The sequence below is a fragment of the Ctenocephalides felis genome, unplaced genomic scaffold (genome assembly GCF_003426905.1).
Source record: "Ctenocephalides felis isolate EL2017-DRISC unplaced genomic scaffold, ASM342690v1 CF-g0.4_SCAFFOLD_01604, whole genome shotgun sequence".
Taxonomy (NCBI): domain Eukaryota; kingdom Metazoa; phylum Arthropoda; class Insecta; order Siphonaptera; family Pulicidae; genus Ctenocephalides; species Ctenocephalides felis.
This window is the reverse complement of record NW_020537758.1, coordinates 31,716,071-31,733,058: the sequence shown is the minus strand read 5'-3', so window position 1 is coordinate 31,733,058 and position 16,988 is coordinate 31,716,071. Positions and strand designations below refer to the sequence as shown.

The 16,988-nt window shown below is 24.8% G+C and overlaps 1 protein-coding gene across 1 annotated transcript in view; it reads left to right on the top strand.

Annotated features, from left to right (window-relative positions):
* LOC113372203 (probable elongator complex protein 3) overlaps positions 1 to 16,988 on the top strand; it is a gene marked incomplete at its 3' end in the record, with an annotated part of 195,960 nt that overhangs the window by 55,372 nt on the left and 123,600 nt on the right.

Sequence of the window (16,988 nt, the reverse complement as noted above, 5' to 3'; positions counted from 1 at the left end):
TTCTGAAACCGATCTTGGAAACATTTATGGGATTTTGAAAACCCTTTTTTCACTATTTTTAAAAATAGTTACGCCATTATACGTAAAGATTATGCATATACAACAAATATTTAAATGTTACTATTAAAATCATTATTTTTCATACTACTCAATTCCTTAAAAAGATATCAATAAAATGATCTGTGAATAACTTCAGTCAAAAACTGCTTTTACTCTCTAAATTTTCTGTAAATTTTTTTTTATCGAATCATCCCAGCAAATTGTATTTTGTAGATCTAACCCGTTGAAACTGTTTCTGAAAAAGTAATAACAAAAATCTGGTTTTTATATACCCTACTGTAATTGCACGTGGCGAGATTTCACCTTGTTTTGCAAAAGACTTTTAGACTTCTATACTAATGAACATCAATGAGTTTGATCAGTTGATGACAAAAGACTTCTGAAATATACTACTATACTATAAAAGAGTTTAAAAATATACTATGGTGACTAAAGAGCCGAAATCATATTTTGTTAGCCATTTAACGTTGCTGCATACAACTCATTTTTTGGTTTGACTTATCAGAATTTGGAATCGCCGACAGTGGTTTCTCTCTGTGACAACTTAGAAATTCCATGCATCCCAGGAATAACCTGTCGAATTTGATAAATTCAACCTCTATCCAATCTAGTCCCATTAACTAAATACTTTTATCGCCTTTATCAACTTCAACATATTTTTGCAAATGTGGAGCAGCATCTTCGACATCAAAATTGCCATATCAAATTTTAGAGAACCATTGTCTTACTACTAATGCATCTCCATAAACTTCTCTATAGTTAAAGGAGTATTTTTTTACTCATTTTGTTGTAAAATAGCCCAGAAAAATTAGTGTTATGCGACGCAAAATTCATTAGTTATATAGCAAGACTTGTGTATTAAAAAATCTATCAAATCATACCATACTACATACTTAGTGTGTAGAATTCAAATGATATCCAGATCCTGGATAATAACGAAGTTGTTATTAGAACATCCAATTATGAAGTAACTAAATTTCGAAAATCTTTACTATATTTGATATATCAAATCTTTACGAGAATAATTTTTGGACAAACATCTACAATTCCAATTGCAATGCAAAATTTATTTAGTATTTTGATGAACTCTTATTACTATTAGTGTGCAATAGTTACATTTTTTTATTTGCTTTGCCGATCAAAACAAAATAATTTTTTAAAGACAATATGCTGAGTGTAAAAGAGATTTTCTTCTATGAGATACCTCCTATTGTATTTTTTGACGATTTCATTTAAAATCGTATGGCCATTTTTTTTCAATGTTCGAGTAAGAGATTCCTCGATACGTTACATCTGAAACCATATAAATACTTACTATTTTTATTAACAAATTTACTGATTATTTAATTTCACTTCTCTAATCTAGAAGTTTTTTTACTTGTGTACTTACCACTAATTTATTCAATTGTATATGTGGATTTGTTACCGATCAAATTTTATTTAGGATTAATTTCTTTATTCCTTTTAGAATTTTCGTTTAAATATCTAAAATTTTGAATATCCTAAAACACATTACTATTAGCAAACAGAATAAAAACAATTTTGTGTATGATTAATTATTTATTAAAATAGTATGTAATTTGAAACTTACTACAAAATAATTTTTACTTATTCATTTTTTCATTTTATTCTTATTTGAGAAGATAGAACTCTCAATTTTATTTCAATTTTGTCATTTTAATATAAGAAGTTTCTCCGAAACTGAGCTTTTTTTTACTATTTAACAGATGGTATACTTGTTGCATCAAAATTGGAATTGATTATTTTCTATTGTTCTTGATAGTTTTCTGTTTAATAAACGCATATATTAACTAAAAAAATGATTCAATTAATGAAAACAATTTTGTGTATGATTAATTATTTATTAAAGTAGTATACCATTTGTAATTTACTGCAAAATAATTTTTTACTATTACATTTTTTCATTTTGATTCTTGTTTGAGAAGGTAGAACTCTCAATTTTATTTTAAATTTTGTCATTTTAATATATAAGATAGATAGCTTTTCCGAAAATAAGCTTTTTTTAACTATTTATCAGATGGTATTCTTGTTGCATCAAAATTGGAATTGATGAATTTCTATTTGTTCTTGATAGTTTTCTGTAATGAACGCAAATATTAACTAAAAGAAATGATTTAATTATTAGGACTACAATGTATTTGCTAAATTTGTTCGTGCAATTTTAAATACACCATTCCGTTTTTATTTTTACTTTATTTAATTTTTAATAATTTCTCACTTGTTTTGTATTGAATTTTTTTCAATTTTCATTATCAATTTTTTCATAAGGTTTTTAATGTATTTAACAAATCTAAAAAATTGCAATGAATGGTTAAATTGATAACACATTGGATCGATATTTCTGATAAGAATCTTTCTTGAATTTGGTTTTTTATCTAATAATTTTATTTATACACAGAAAATTTCTTGAAGTCAAGATATTTTATAACATTTTTTAAAATGATAAACAGACACAAAAAATAGTATAATCTCTTTGCATCTAGATCGCAATGAACAAGCAAATTCACTACAATAAAATAAAACGTGTTACCGATTTTTTTCTAATGGTTTTGTCGAATAAAAAGCGCAAAAATGTGTCCAAACATGAATAGACGATAGTGACGTCACTGAGTGAAAGAGCGTTGCCGAGAATCGTCGAATACTCTCTCCATTGCTTAAATATCGTAAGTTATTTTCTACTTTAAGTTTGAAACGCCGTCGTATTTTATTGAAAAAGCTGCCAAGTATATTTCATATTTAATACTTTTTAACAGGAAAAGTGTATGAGGACTATCAGTCCATATATGTTATAAGATCTATCGTTGTGAAGAAACAAAATGATATTTTCGAATTTGTAAAACAATTAGAGATTTAAATACAATCTTGTACTTTTCAAATAATTTTATTTTTCATAAGAACTTTTCTAACCCAACAATATCAATTTTCTGAAACCATATAAATACTAACTGAAACAATTTTTTCATTCTATACACTTCGACGGCATCACATGTTGTTTTACATTTCGATTCGAAATTAGATTTATTACTTTGCTCTTACCGAGTTTTCAGTAATCTTATTAGTGTAAAGAATAATTTATGTATGGAATTCATAAATTATTAAACTAATTTATAAATGTAGGTTAAAAATATAACGTACACATACTACTTGAAAATTAAATGTTGAAAATAAAATATATGCTGAAAGAATTGTATTTCGTAATAATAGAAAAATGGATGTATTTTAAAGAATTAGCTAAAAAATAAATATTCTATTTTTTATGATATCAAGAAAAAGGATTATTGTGTAAAATGAAATATGCAACAGTATATTGGATTTTATTTTTTTTAATCATACATTTTAAGAAATAGAGCAATATGTAATTAATTGATTTATTAAAAATTTTATGCTATTTTGCGAATTTGGTTGAATTATCTCACTATTAAAAATAAGAATAAAATATTTTACTAAAATTCAAAAGAGTTTAATATTAATTCAAAAAAATAATAACTAAATTTAATACCAAAATATTTAAATTTAATCTAATAAATTATCATAAATAATTTAATTTGATAAAAAAAAAACTTTACCAGAAATTACCATTTAATTTTTTATTAAAAAAGAACATTTTTTCACATAATTACCTACTATCTCTAATTGATATTATTTTATACAATTTAATTGTTGTCTATCTTAAATCATACAACAAAACCAGGAATATTTTATTTCTGTAAATTATTAGAATAAAATATATTGGTGATTTATACATATTTCAACATCTACACAAGTGCTTGTATAAAAATTTTGGGAACATTTTTCTAATTTTTTTTTTGATTAAATAGGAATTTTATTTCATTCAGGAGAATTGAATACAAATTTTAATTAGCAATGGAACGAAGCCGAGATTTTTTTAAATATTTAAAAAATTAAATTTTTACTGTATTCATGCTTTTCGATTTATAATGTTTATTTTTCAATCAGCTTTCTCATCTTCTGAACATAATTTTGCATTTTAAGAAACTTTATTTTTATTTTGGGTATAAATAAGTACTTTTTAACGGAAGGAATATAAATTTATTCACTATAAGAATAGTTTTATTTTCATTTTTTGAGGTAGTTTTTTTATAACATTGTTATTAAAAGGACTTCTTTGAAATGAAGTTGCTCAAATAAAATGAAAAACTAAAAATTTTTGTATCACTGTATTAGTATACGTCTGACGACAAAAATTCAAATTTTGGAGTAATTCGTGTTGTTTTTCTTTATTGGGGCTGAATACCTGTATCTTTTTTTAACCAAACCTCCTACTATATTAATATGGATCTAATAGGCCTCCATACACTTCTAATATTTTCGGGTTTTTCTTAAGGAAGCACGAATTTTAATATATGGTTTTAATTTTATTTATTTTGTAAAAATTATTATATTGATTTTTATAATATTAACACGTTTTGCACGACAAATTTTCATATGAAACATTGTATTTATTCAAAAAGGCTTAAAACTATTTTTTTAAATTTTTGGATTAGAGGTATTAATATGGCACTAAGTATTTATTTTGTAGCAAAGTAAAGTGTTTGTGAAAATGAAACAACTGTTGAATATTAGTATTGTTTGGTCCTTCTTAATTTCTTATAGAACTATAGAAACGGTGGAATTTATCTGAATTATTTATCCGGAGATATGTACGATATTTATAATTTCAGTACAAATTTTGTTTTGAGGAAGAGAGCAACGAATAATTATATTTTTGCGCAAAAACGAAAACATTTTCATATAACAAATAATTTTTAATAAAAAAGGTATTTATGGACAAAATTAAATGATATAAGCATAAAAAGTTACAAATGTTGTGCACATACACTTACCCACACATATTATATTTTACAAGTGTATTAATTTTATAGGTAGATTTTTTTAAGTCTTTTGGAGGAATCTTGCAATTCCTGTTGAATCGTTTTCTTGAGTACAAAGATTTGTTTTGAATCACAATGTGATAATAATTAAATATAATAAATTAATAATTTCAATTTCATCGCTGTTAAAATAAATAAAATCTTTTACCAAAATTCAGATGTGTTTATCATTAATTTAATGTATTTTATATCTTATAACTAAATTTAAACCAATAAGTTATCGTTTGCGACTAACTTCTAGTATATAATTTTTTTATTCGATTAAATGTAACTTATTATAACTCGTTTTGATAAGATTTAATGATAAAAAACTGTGCCAAAAATTACCTTTCAATGTTAATTAAAAAATCTTTTTTCCATATTCCTAATATCAATTACTATATATTCTTAATATAATAAACGGTATTATTGAGAACAAATAGAAGTAAAAGTAAAAAGTAAATTTATAGATGTTATATGTTGATTATTTTTTCCTAGTTGATTTACGGCACTTATCTATTTATGTTTTTTGATAATTCAAAAGCGTTAAATATACATTTTGATGTATGAAAATGAGGAATTTTTGTGTTATTCCACATTTAAGATTACTTAAAGATAATTTTATCTAACATTTTCAATATGGAGAAAATATGTTTTACGTTCTAGTTGAAGGTTATGAACCTAATTTCTTTTATATTAATTTATTATAGTTGAAAGAAATAAGCATTTATTTTTTATTACTCTACTTTATTTATCTCACTAAAATACTTTGTTTATTATAATGCATTCAAATTAATTTTAAATCTGTAAAATGTATGCAGGAAAATACAGATTTCTGAAACGCAGATTTCTTGAACATGAAAAATATACAATAATCTTTTATAATGTGCTAGTTAATAAACCAATATTTATATGGCATAATTCAAAAGTGAACTAAATTTAATACTTCATAAATTTAAACTTATGTTATATACTATTTATGTGAATAAAATTTTGAGTAAAATACACATTTTTACTAACATTTCTAGAAGAAAAATACTGAACATAAATTTCTTTCCATTTTTAATTTTCACTTTTTTTATGCAATCTGGTACAATAAATAATAATGATGGTGACTTAGTTACAATTTTAAACTTTGGCTTTAATGCATTCTCTGATGAATAAATTTATAATGCGTTTTCAGCAAATTTACTTATTATTCAAATATTTTGAACGTTTATTTATCTAGTTTCGGTGAATTTAATTTTTAACTATTTCGAAGAAATTTTAAAATAATATCCTTCTTGACAAAATGTTTCTAAAAATTTAAAGTTTTATCACTACTGATAGGGTAACGAGGCATACTATTTTTGGAATATGTAAAACCACATTGTTATACTTATGAATATACAAAATATAACATTGTTATATTTATAAATATACAAAATATTTTATTTTTGTTATTGTCTATACAAATGGACTTTATTAACTTTGTCTCTATGGACAAATTTTGATATGAATCCTAGTTATTTTTATGAAAAGAATATATGCATTATTAAGATAAAATACTTAATTTTCGATAAATCAGAATGCTAAAAATGTTACTTATAAATTTTTTATTGCATTTTCAATACATATTTTAATATGATCTGTTCGGTTCTTTTCTTTATATAAATTTTATATATATATATTTTCAATAAATTTTAATACTAATGGTCAATTTAACTTTTTTTTATGAATTACACAAATTATCATATAGTGGAAAAGAATGTAAATATTATTAAGCGGAAGTATTTAATTTTCAATAATTCAAAATGCTAAAAACATACTTTTAAATAAAGGAAACATTGAATTTTTGTTTTAATTACCTTTTTGTAATATTTTCAATACATCTTAATGTCTTCGGTGTGGTTGTTTTCCGTATATAAATTTCATATGACCAATTTTTTTGTAAAATGAAATCCTTCTGCATTTTTAATTCTTCGAGGAAGTTCATGATCACATAATATCTTATGTTTTTCCCAATTCCAATAAAACTATTTTTGATCGGAAATTTTGCTCAATTTATTTGATTGATTCAATAAAATGACATATTGTGTTTGTTGGGATTTATGGGTCTTTATTGGCGTTTATTGGCTGGCGTATTAAGCATTATTTATTGTTTTTATATAGTCTATTAACTACCGATTATAATAGTTATTTGCAAATTATAATATTATTCTTGTTTTGGATATCTTGGTATATAACCTGGTTGAACAGTATATGACACTGTGTCTGACTAGGTTAATAATTAGATAGTAATTTAAATAATTGGTTATATTTTACCATGTATTAAATATAAGTATATGCTATTTGTTATATATTTATGTCCCATCGTAATATTTTATAGACTTTTGGGTTATTTAAGTTTTCTTAGTTCTTTTATTGAATTACTTGCATTCTACTTGATCTCTTGTTAGTTTTTTTGCATCGTGGGCAATGTATCAAAAGTTTTTATAAATTGTAGAATAGTTTTAAGTTTTCAATGTACATGATCACTATATGCAAGTTCCTTCATAAAAATCTTTATAATTTTGAAATCAATTTTAGAATTACTTAGATTTCACATTGATCTTGATCTGTTGTTGATATCATGATCATGTTTTCAATGTACATAATCTGTATACTTTCTTAGTTTCTTTATACAAAAGAAAACGTTTAGTTCGTTTATACAAAAAACATTGATCTTAATCTGTATATGCTAGTTTTTTTTCACGGTGGGCTGGCTAATGTAGTCCTCATTATCTTTTAATAAATTGTAAAATTGTTTCAAATTTATAATGTACTCGATCTGTATATTCTGGCTCCTCCATATCTGTAGGAAAATAAGGTTTTTACTTTTGTCATAAATTTTAGAATTACTTAAATTTTACATAATACTTGATACTAGTTCCTTTGTATCATAAGAAAATAGACCTCATAATCTTTTAATAAATGGTATTTCTGTTTTGGATTTACAATGTACTCGATCTTTATATCCTGGCTCCTTTATATCTCTGGAAAATCAACCTTTTTATACATTTGAAATAAATTTTAGAATTACTTAAATTTTACTTTCATAATAAATTTCAGAATCATTTAAATTTTACATTGATCTTGATCTGTATATGTTAGTTTTCTTATATAGTGGGCAAAGTGAACCTTATTCTTTTAATAATTTAATTCGTATCCTCGACTTTTATATCTTTAGTAATAAATTTTGAAATTACTCAAATTTTTCTTTGAATTGATCTTTATCATTGATGCTAATTCCTTCGCATAATGGGCAAAAGTAGACCACATAATATTTTAATACATTGCAGAATAGTTTTAAGTTTACAATGTACTCGATTTGTAAATCCTGGCCCCTCTATATCTTTGAAAAAGCAATACTTATTAAGTTCATAAATTGATTTGATTGATTGATTTTAATCGATTTGTATATAGTAATTTTATTATATCAATGAAAAAATATTTTTATACTCTTTAAGTTATTAAATTGCTTCAATTTTACAATGTATTTGATCTGTATATCCTAGTTATTTTTGTATCAATCGAAAAGAAATTCTCACTTTACTCAATTCATTTGACTGTAAAATTTACAGTGTAAATAGTACTTGATTCCTGTTTCTTCTTTCCATCATGGATAAAGTATGATATTTTATTAAATTGTAGAATTATTTTATTTTCACATAGTACTTGATATATCATATCTTAGTTACGAAAATTGTAGATTTTTTATTTTACTTGTTCTTCATTTTGAATATATATGCTAGTTCCGGAATGCATCTCTAGCAATAGTTCATCTTTATTTATAAAATATAACTGTTTTTATTTCACTTGATTGTAGATATTTAATCATAAAAAAATAAATCATTGCACCCCTTTTAATAAATTAAATTGCTTCAATTTTACCTTGTACTCGATCTGTAATATTTTAATTCCTTTATGTGCAAGAAATACGCAATTCTTATACTTTTATTTCTTATGGTTAAAAATATTAGAATATCTTGTAACTTCAATCTACCTGCTGACGATTCTTCTTGTTCTTCTTGGGTTTGTTTATTTTCGAGGAAATTGTTGCATTTTTAAATCCTATTATCTATCTGTTCATCTAACAGTTTTTATACTCGGAATACCCAATGTTCGTATGCTTGTCTCATTTCTGATAATCATTTTCGGTTAGATCTATTCGTTTGGGTCTTTATTATATATTTATATATGAAAGTCGATATATTTGTATTTTTTAACTTCCCGAAGGAGAAGTTTATGTTTTCATCAAAAAATCCGAATCGCTAATTTTATGTTTTCTCGACGTTTCGAGCCATTCTGAATCGAATGAGACCAAATTTGGAAAAAGTATGTGTGTGTGTGTGTGTGTGTGTGTGTGTGTGTGTGTGTATGTGTGTGTGTGTGTGTGTGTGAACAGATTTTTTGCCGTAAATCGACGTTTTCTCCAAAACGGTTGGACCGATTTCAAAAATTTAAAAGCCATTTGATGTATCTCGATGAGGACAATCGTCTCTGAGTTTTGTGCGGCGATCGGCCAAGCCGTTTCTTTGTAAATTGCAGAAAAGTGAAAAATTTTTCGTCCACGTTTTAGCCCGCAATTCTGAATCGATTCTGAAAATTCAAAAACCGTTCGATAGATATTGGTTGGGAATCGTGCTGATTAGTTTTTGGTTAAGATCGGCCGGGCCGTTTTCTTGTAATAAAGTTTTTAAAAAAAAAATTTTGACGATTTTTATGATTATTTTTTTGACGAAAGATACCATAGTTTTCTAGGTCATACTAAAATATTACGGCCCTACGACAACTGGTTCAGCTTTAAAAATTAGTCAAAGTTTGCAAAAATCAGTATGGTCTTTTTGGCATTTGTCAAAATTAGACTTTTGATCGACGTTTTCTCAAAAACGCCTGAACCGATTTTAGAAATTTAAAAGCCATTTGATGTATTTCGGTGAGGACTATCGTTTGTCAGTTTTGTGCAACGATCTGCCAAGCCGTTTCTTTGTAATTCGAAAAAACTTTTCGTCCACATTTAAGCTCATCCTACCGAACCGATTTTGAAAAATCAAAAACTGTTCGAAAGATATCATTTGGGAATGATATTGATTAATTTTAGGTGAAAATCTACCGAGCCGTTTTCTTGTAATTAACTGTTGAAAAAAAGTGTTAAATTTTCGTCCACATTTAAGCTCATCCTACCGAACCGATTTTAAAAAATCAAAAACTGTTCGAAAGATATTAGTTGGGAATGATACTGATCAGTTTTAGGTGAAAATCTACCGAGCCGTTTTCTTGTAATTAACTGTTGAAAAAAAGTGTTAAATTTTCGTCCACATTTAAGCTCATCCTACCGAACCGATTTTAAAAAATCAAAAACTGTTCGAAAGATATTAGTTGGGAATGATGCTGATTAATTTTAGGTGAAAATCTACCGAGCCGTTTTCTTGTAATTAACTGTTGAAAAAAAGTGTTAAATTTTCGTCCACATTTAAGCTCATCCTACCGAACCGATTTTGAAAAATCAAAAACTGTTCGAAAGATATCATTTGGGAATGATAATGATTAATTTTAGGTGAAAATCTACCGAGCCGTTTTCTTGTAATTAACTGTTGAAAAAAAGTGTTAAACTTTCGTCCACATTTAAGCTCATCCTACCGAACCGATTTTAAAAAATCAAAAACTGTTCGAAAGATATTAGTTGGGAATGATGCTGATTAATTTTAGGTGAAAATCTACCGAGCCGTTTTCTTGTAATTAACTGTTGAAAAAAGTGTTAAATTTTCGTCCACATTTAAGCTCATCCTACCGAACCGATTTTGAAAAATCAAAAACTGTTCGAAAGATATCATTTGGGAATGATAATGATTAATTTTAGGTGAAAATCTACCGAGCCGTTTTCTTGTAATTAACTGTTGAAAAAAAGTGTTAAACTTTCGTCCACATTTAAGCTCATCCTACCGAACCGATTTTAAAAAATCAAAAACTGTTCGAAAGATATTAGTTGGGAATGATGCTGATTAATTTTAGGTGAAAATCTACCGAGCCGTTTTCTTGTAATTAACTGTTGAAAAAAAGTGTTAAATTTTCGTCCACATTTAAGCTCATCCTACCGAACCGATTTTGAAAAATCAAAAACTGTTCGAAAGATATCATTTGGGAATGATAATGATTAATTTTAGGTGAAAATCTACCGAGCCGTTTTCTTGTAATTAACTGTTGAAAAAAAGTGTTAAACTTTCGTCCACATTTAAGCTCATCCTACCGAACCGATTTTAAAAAATCAAAAACTGTTCGAAAGATATTAGTTGGGAATGATGCTGGTTAATTTTAGGTGAGAATCTACCGAGCCGTTTTCTTGTAATTAACTGTTGAAAAAAAGTGTTAAATTTTCGTCCACATTTAAGCTCATCCTACCGAACCGATTTTGAAAAATCAAAAACTGTTCGAAAGATATCATTTGGGAATGATACTGATTAATTTTAGGTGAAAATCTACCGAGCCGTTTTCTTGTAATTAACTGTTGAAAAAAAAAATTTAATCCTTCTTTCATGGAACTTTTTTTGGCGATATACATCATGGTGTTATAGAACTTACTGTAATATTACGGCCTTACAACAAGTAGTTTAATTTTAAAAATTCGTCAAACTTTGCTAAAATTATTATCGTTTTTTTTAAAGTAGGATTGATGAAGTATATTATTTACACATTTTTTTGATCAAGTCGATTATTTACACATATCGGGAAGTTCATGTAATTTGCCTCAAGGCTAAATACCAAACCAACTAGTTTAGTTATAGTCACGCTAGTCTCTTTTTGTAATATTATGATTCATCTCAAGTGTTTTTCTGCAACTCGTAAAATTTAGTACTGCTATGATAGTCTCATTTCTTGGACATCTTTTTTTGGGTGACATACATTTGCTTTTGTTGTATGGATCTCTCTATATACTGCTGCTGCGTATTTTGGATGTATTACAATTGTTTTTAGGATCACAGATTTTTCTTTCTGTGCCTGTGAGTCGAACGCCTTTAGATCTTTCAATCATTCATTTTAATAACTTCATCTTCAAATATTTTTAGTACATCTCTAAATCTAATCGTTTTTGATCAACCTGAACTTTAATTTCACAGATAAATTTTTTCACTGTCACTCTTAGTTGTAAAGTGATTTGATAGTTCTTTTTCAATCTACCATACTTCTTTACGATCATCTTTTGAAGAGGTTTTCATAATAATTGAGTATGATTTTATTTACTTTAATTTGTACTAGTTTTGCTTTTTATTGTTTTTAATGCTTAATTTTGCTGTTTTGTACTACATTGATATAATCAGAGATAGTTCGCTTCTGTGCGTTAATAAACCTGTCATAAAAAATTTACATATATATGGTATATATGCAAAACTTATGACAAATTTATTTCTTTTTATTTATGTATTTTGTTCACATAAATTAAATTTTCTCTGCAGCCTGTTTGCACTCAAACTTTTAATTTCTTCACTAATATAATAATATTATTTTAACAGTTTATTGTGTATTATAGTCTCATCTTACGCATATTTGACCTGATTATATGTAATTTTTTACGTATAGGAACTACGTATGTATTTTTTGATAAATTAGAAATTTTAATGTGGTTATAAATGAATTATTTGTTTAAATAATTATATTTTATATATAATTATTTATATCAACTATTCTGTTTTTGCCTTTAGCATCAATCGTTTTAAAAAAAGTTTTAAAGCATATAAATGTCTGAGAAATAAATATTGAACAGTTAAAATTCATTTAAATTTAAATATATATTCAAATAAATAAAATATTTAAGTACTCTATATATTTAAGTATATACTATATATATATATATATATATATATATATATATATATATATATAGTATATACTTAAATATATAGAGTACTTAAATATATATATATATATATATATATATATATATATATATATATATTGCAATTTGTTTTTTTTCGCATTTTGCAATCCAGTTCTATAAAACAGATTTTTAATACATAGATAATTTTTTTTGTTTGTTCATAAGCTTTCTAAAATATTACGAATTAAATTTTGCAAACAATTTTACAAATATTCAATCTATATTGTATTAGAAGATTTATAACTCGATACGTGAAAATATTATTATTTAATAATTACCTTTTTTCGGCGTTTGAAGCTGATTATGTCGATTATAATCTATTTCATTTTTTTAAATAAATAAAATAGATGAATTCAAATTACTAGATTCCTCTTCGTTAATTTCTTCATAATATTAATTAAATAAGTAACAGATCCTTAAAAAAATCATAAAAACTCTTAGAATTTTAGTAGAACTTCGTACGCATTTTGCTTGCATAATAAACTCATGCAACATTTTAGTTCTGATTCAAAAAATTATTTCATGCTTTTCATAAGCATTCATAAGAAACCAATATTGATAATATTTAATATACAATGATTTGTATGATTTTTTATTTTGCAAACTTTCCAATTTTATTGTCTTGTAGTAAAAGTGTATTTTATTCTAAATTAATCCAGCTATATATTATATTAATATAGCTTTTCGAGTTATTGTATAGCTTTAATATTTAATCATTTTATTTCTTATAAATGTTATGAGAGACAATTAATTAAATTTTAATTTAATATTGAACTTATATATTATTATATTCGAAAATTTCATGCATTTCATTTATATTTTCAAAGTAGTGATTTTGGGATTAACTTTTATTCCAAAAATGTATAATTTGTGGGTGTCGAATGTGCTGCACAATTGTTTATATACAATGTTTTAAACCATTAACATTTTTTAAATCTTTATATTTTAAAATTATGATTCATAAATAACGAACTATTAAAAATTCAATTTGTACAATATTTTAATTGGCAACCACAATTTATGTCATGCATAAATATTTCGTTGCACAATTTTTTCCCTATAAGCATTTTTTCTTATAATAGGTACTTAGCCAATAGTAGATTTTGGGCTGAACGTTTATTATTACATGCCTGTATTAAATATTACAATAAAGTGTTGATACGTATTTGTTTACTGTAAAATTATAATTAAAGGTTAATATTTTTTTATAAATGTTATAGTGTGCTATACGTACTAACCTAAATATTCCATATTTTAACGATGATAATCAAATTGGTCTTTAAAATCGTAACCTAATATGACGTATTGCTGATTTTTCAAAAAGAAAAATAACAATTTCATGCAGAATTAAAAAGGTTGCACAGTAGTAAATTGCTTGTGGATTCTTAGTTTGTGAATGTGTACTTGATCATTTTTTGGATTTCAGTGTACGTTTTCATATTTTATTTCCAAAAATTGTCTGAAATTCATTTTTAATTGTTGTGACATTTCTAAAGTTTTATATTCGGGTATGTAGCTTTTCAGTGAAAGCTGCCATGAATTTCTCAGCGATCTCAATTCAAGTACTTTTGTCATTTTTGTAAGTTTAATTGATACTATACATATTTAATACATTTAGTATACTGTTATATAGAAACTGTGTATAAAATACAACCGAAAAATATTTTTAAAGTATTTTTACTCCGCCTACCTTTTTATCCTTTCAGTTGGTATTCTTTTTTTGTACATCATAATAGTTTGAATTCAGATTAATTATATAACTAATCTTAAAATATAAATTAACTGCTCATAATAGCAAATCAAAACATTCCTTTTCAAGGATGTGGATAATTGCGCACATTTTGTCTTTAATAGCTGACCCTATATAGAAATCATTGGAGCTTTTTCTTATAGTGATCCTTAAAAACCATAAAAAGCTCGACAGGCAAAATTTAGAAACTCTTGGAATCATTATTCTGAAACCAGCTTGCATGAGCAACAAATCATCCAATGTTTCAGATATAAGCTGAAATTAAAAGAAAAGTGTTATTTAATAATTAATTAATAGACATCAGTCTCAAGCCTTACATCATCTTTTTCAAGTCCAAAATTCTTTACATAAGAGGATCTTTTAGAGGCTACTCTACAAATAATATTTTGTTTATTGTTTTGAAAGCAAACTATTAAATTTCAAAATTATACTATCTAGTTTACATTAAACAATCTGGAACCGTGAATTCTCACGATTTTAAAATTATTTACAAAAATAGTTCTTGCTAAATAATTATATACATATATAAATATACTTTTTATTATTGAAATTTTAATTATTGTTGGTAGTTCCATAACATTATGTTAAGATTTACATTTGTTTATGTATATATACTATAAAAATAAGATTTTTTTATAGTAGTGTAGTATGCAGTTTGTATATATAGTATATTTTGTCCAATTTTTAGTATATAGTTCATATATATATATATATATATATATATATATATATATATATATATTGAACTTATAAATGATTGAATAAAATTAATGATATTTATTATGGATTTAAAATAATTTAACAATTTTGAAATGTAATATTATCACTTTTATATTGGATATTTTAAGTAATGAATTATTAAATTTATTGTATTAATGTTCTTCCTATATATAACTCAACTCCGTCTGCATTTTATTTAATTTTTTGATGGCAGAGACAATATCTGTATTTAATTTTAGATAATCTCTTTTCAGATACATCCAATACTCGATTTTATATAGCTTCTAAAATACTTTCATAAATAACGAACTATTAAAAATTCAATTTGTACAATATTTTAATTGGCAACCACAATTTATGTCGCCAGTAAACTCACCGACACTTTTTAAACAAATAATAAATTATGTGTTCTTATTTGGATATTAATATAAACAATTTTTTTTTAAAATAATGTTTTTATAAATATACTTTATGCATCTTATTTTGATTTAATAATGCTAAAATATTTTAGGATTTTAAGGATATACCAATATACTAACAAAAAAAATCATGCCACTCTGTCGAATCCATATCTTCGAATTTATTTTCATCAGGTGATTATTTTTTTGGCCTTCAAAATTTATTTCAGAAAATTATGCAGAAAAACGTGAATATCCGGTTACTGTCATTATTTAAATTCTAATTAAAAGAACCTTTTTTAAAAAAAAAATATTTCAAACGAATTTCTTAACATTGTAATGTGAAAATTCACAACAAGTTCTGTAACTCGTATAACATTCAGAAAAGTGCAAAGGAAATAAATTTTTATAATGGACTTTTATTTTATTATATATCAGTAAATGTTTTTTATTAACTAATGATATACAATGTAGATTTCATTTTGTCTTTACATATTCCTTGCATTAAATCATAGCTGTTTGGAAATACAACATTTGGTGGTATTTATACCTGAGCATTTGTAAGTTTTATGATAATTGCTTAAAAATACGTTGAAATAAAAAAAAAATTTACCAAACTAGTTACATCTGTATTGCATTTATTATTGTCATACACTTAAATTTACCTTGTAATATATTGCAAACTACTAGTATTTCAAATACTCTATTATTTATATATATTGACTTCTTTGTTTATGTGATTGATACATGGATGCATTTCCAAGTATTTGTTTCCAAAAATATTCAAAAGTGTTAATGTTATTTACTTTAGCTTCCTATTTTAATTATTTTCACTAATGATTCCAATTTGATATATTTTCTATTACGCATTTTTAATAAATTGTGTGGTCAATTCTTATTTTATTTTACTTTTTATGCTATTCTCTCCATAAATTTTAATAGGAGACTCTTATTATATTATATGTTAGCAATTATTTTATATAGTTGCTAATGGATTGTCAAAATTATTCATTAATGTATTATCATGAAGTTCTATTATAATAAAAATTCTTCCATCTCGATTTTAACATTATCTCTATTTTAAAACAATACTGTTTGGCTTCAAATTTGGAGGTGTGATTGCAAGGTATTTTCGATATTCATATTAATTGTTTAAAAATAGGTTATAGTAATAATTTTTGTGTTTGTTACTTTGGCCTAATTTGATTCTAATCTCATTGTTTCCAATTTCTGCACAAAGTACATTTAATTTTTGAAGAGTGTGATTTGCATAG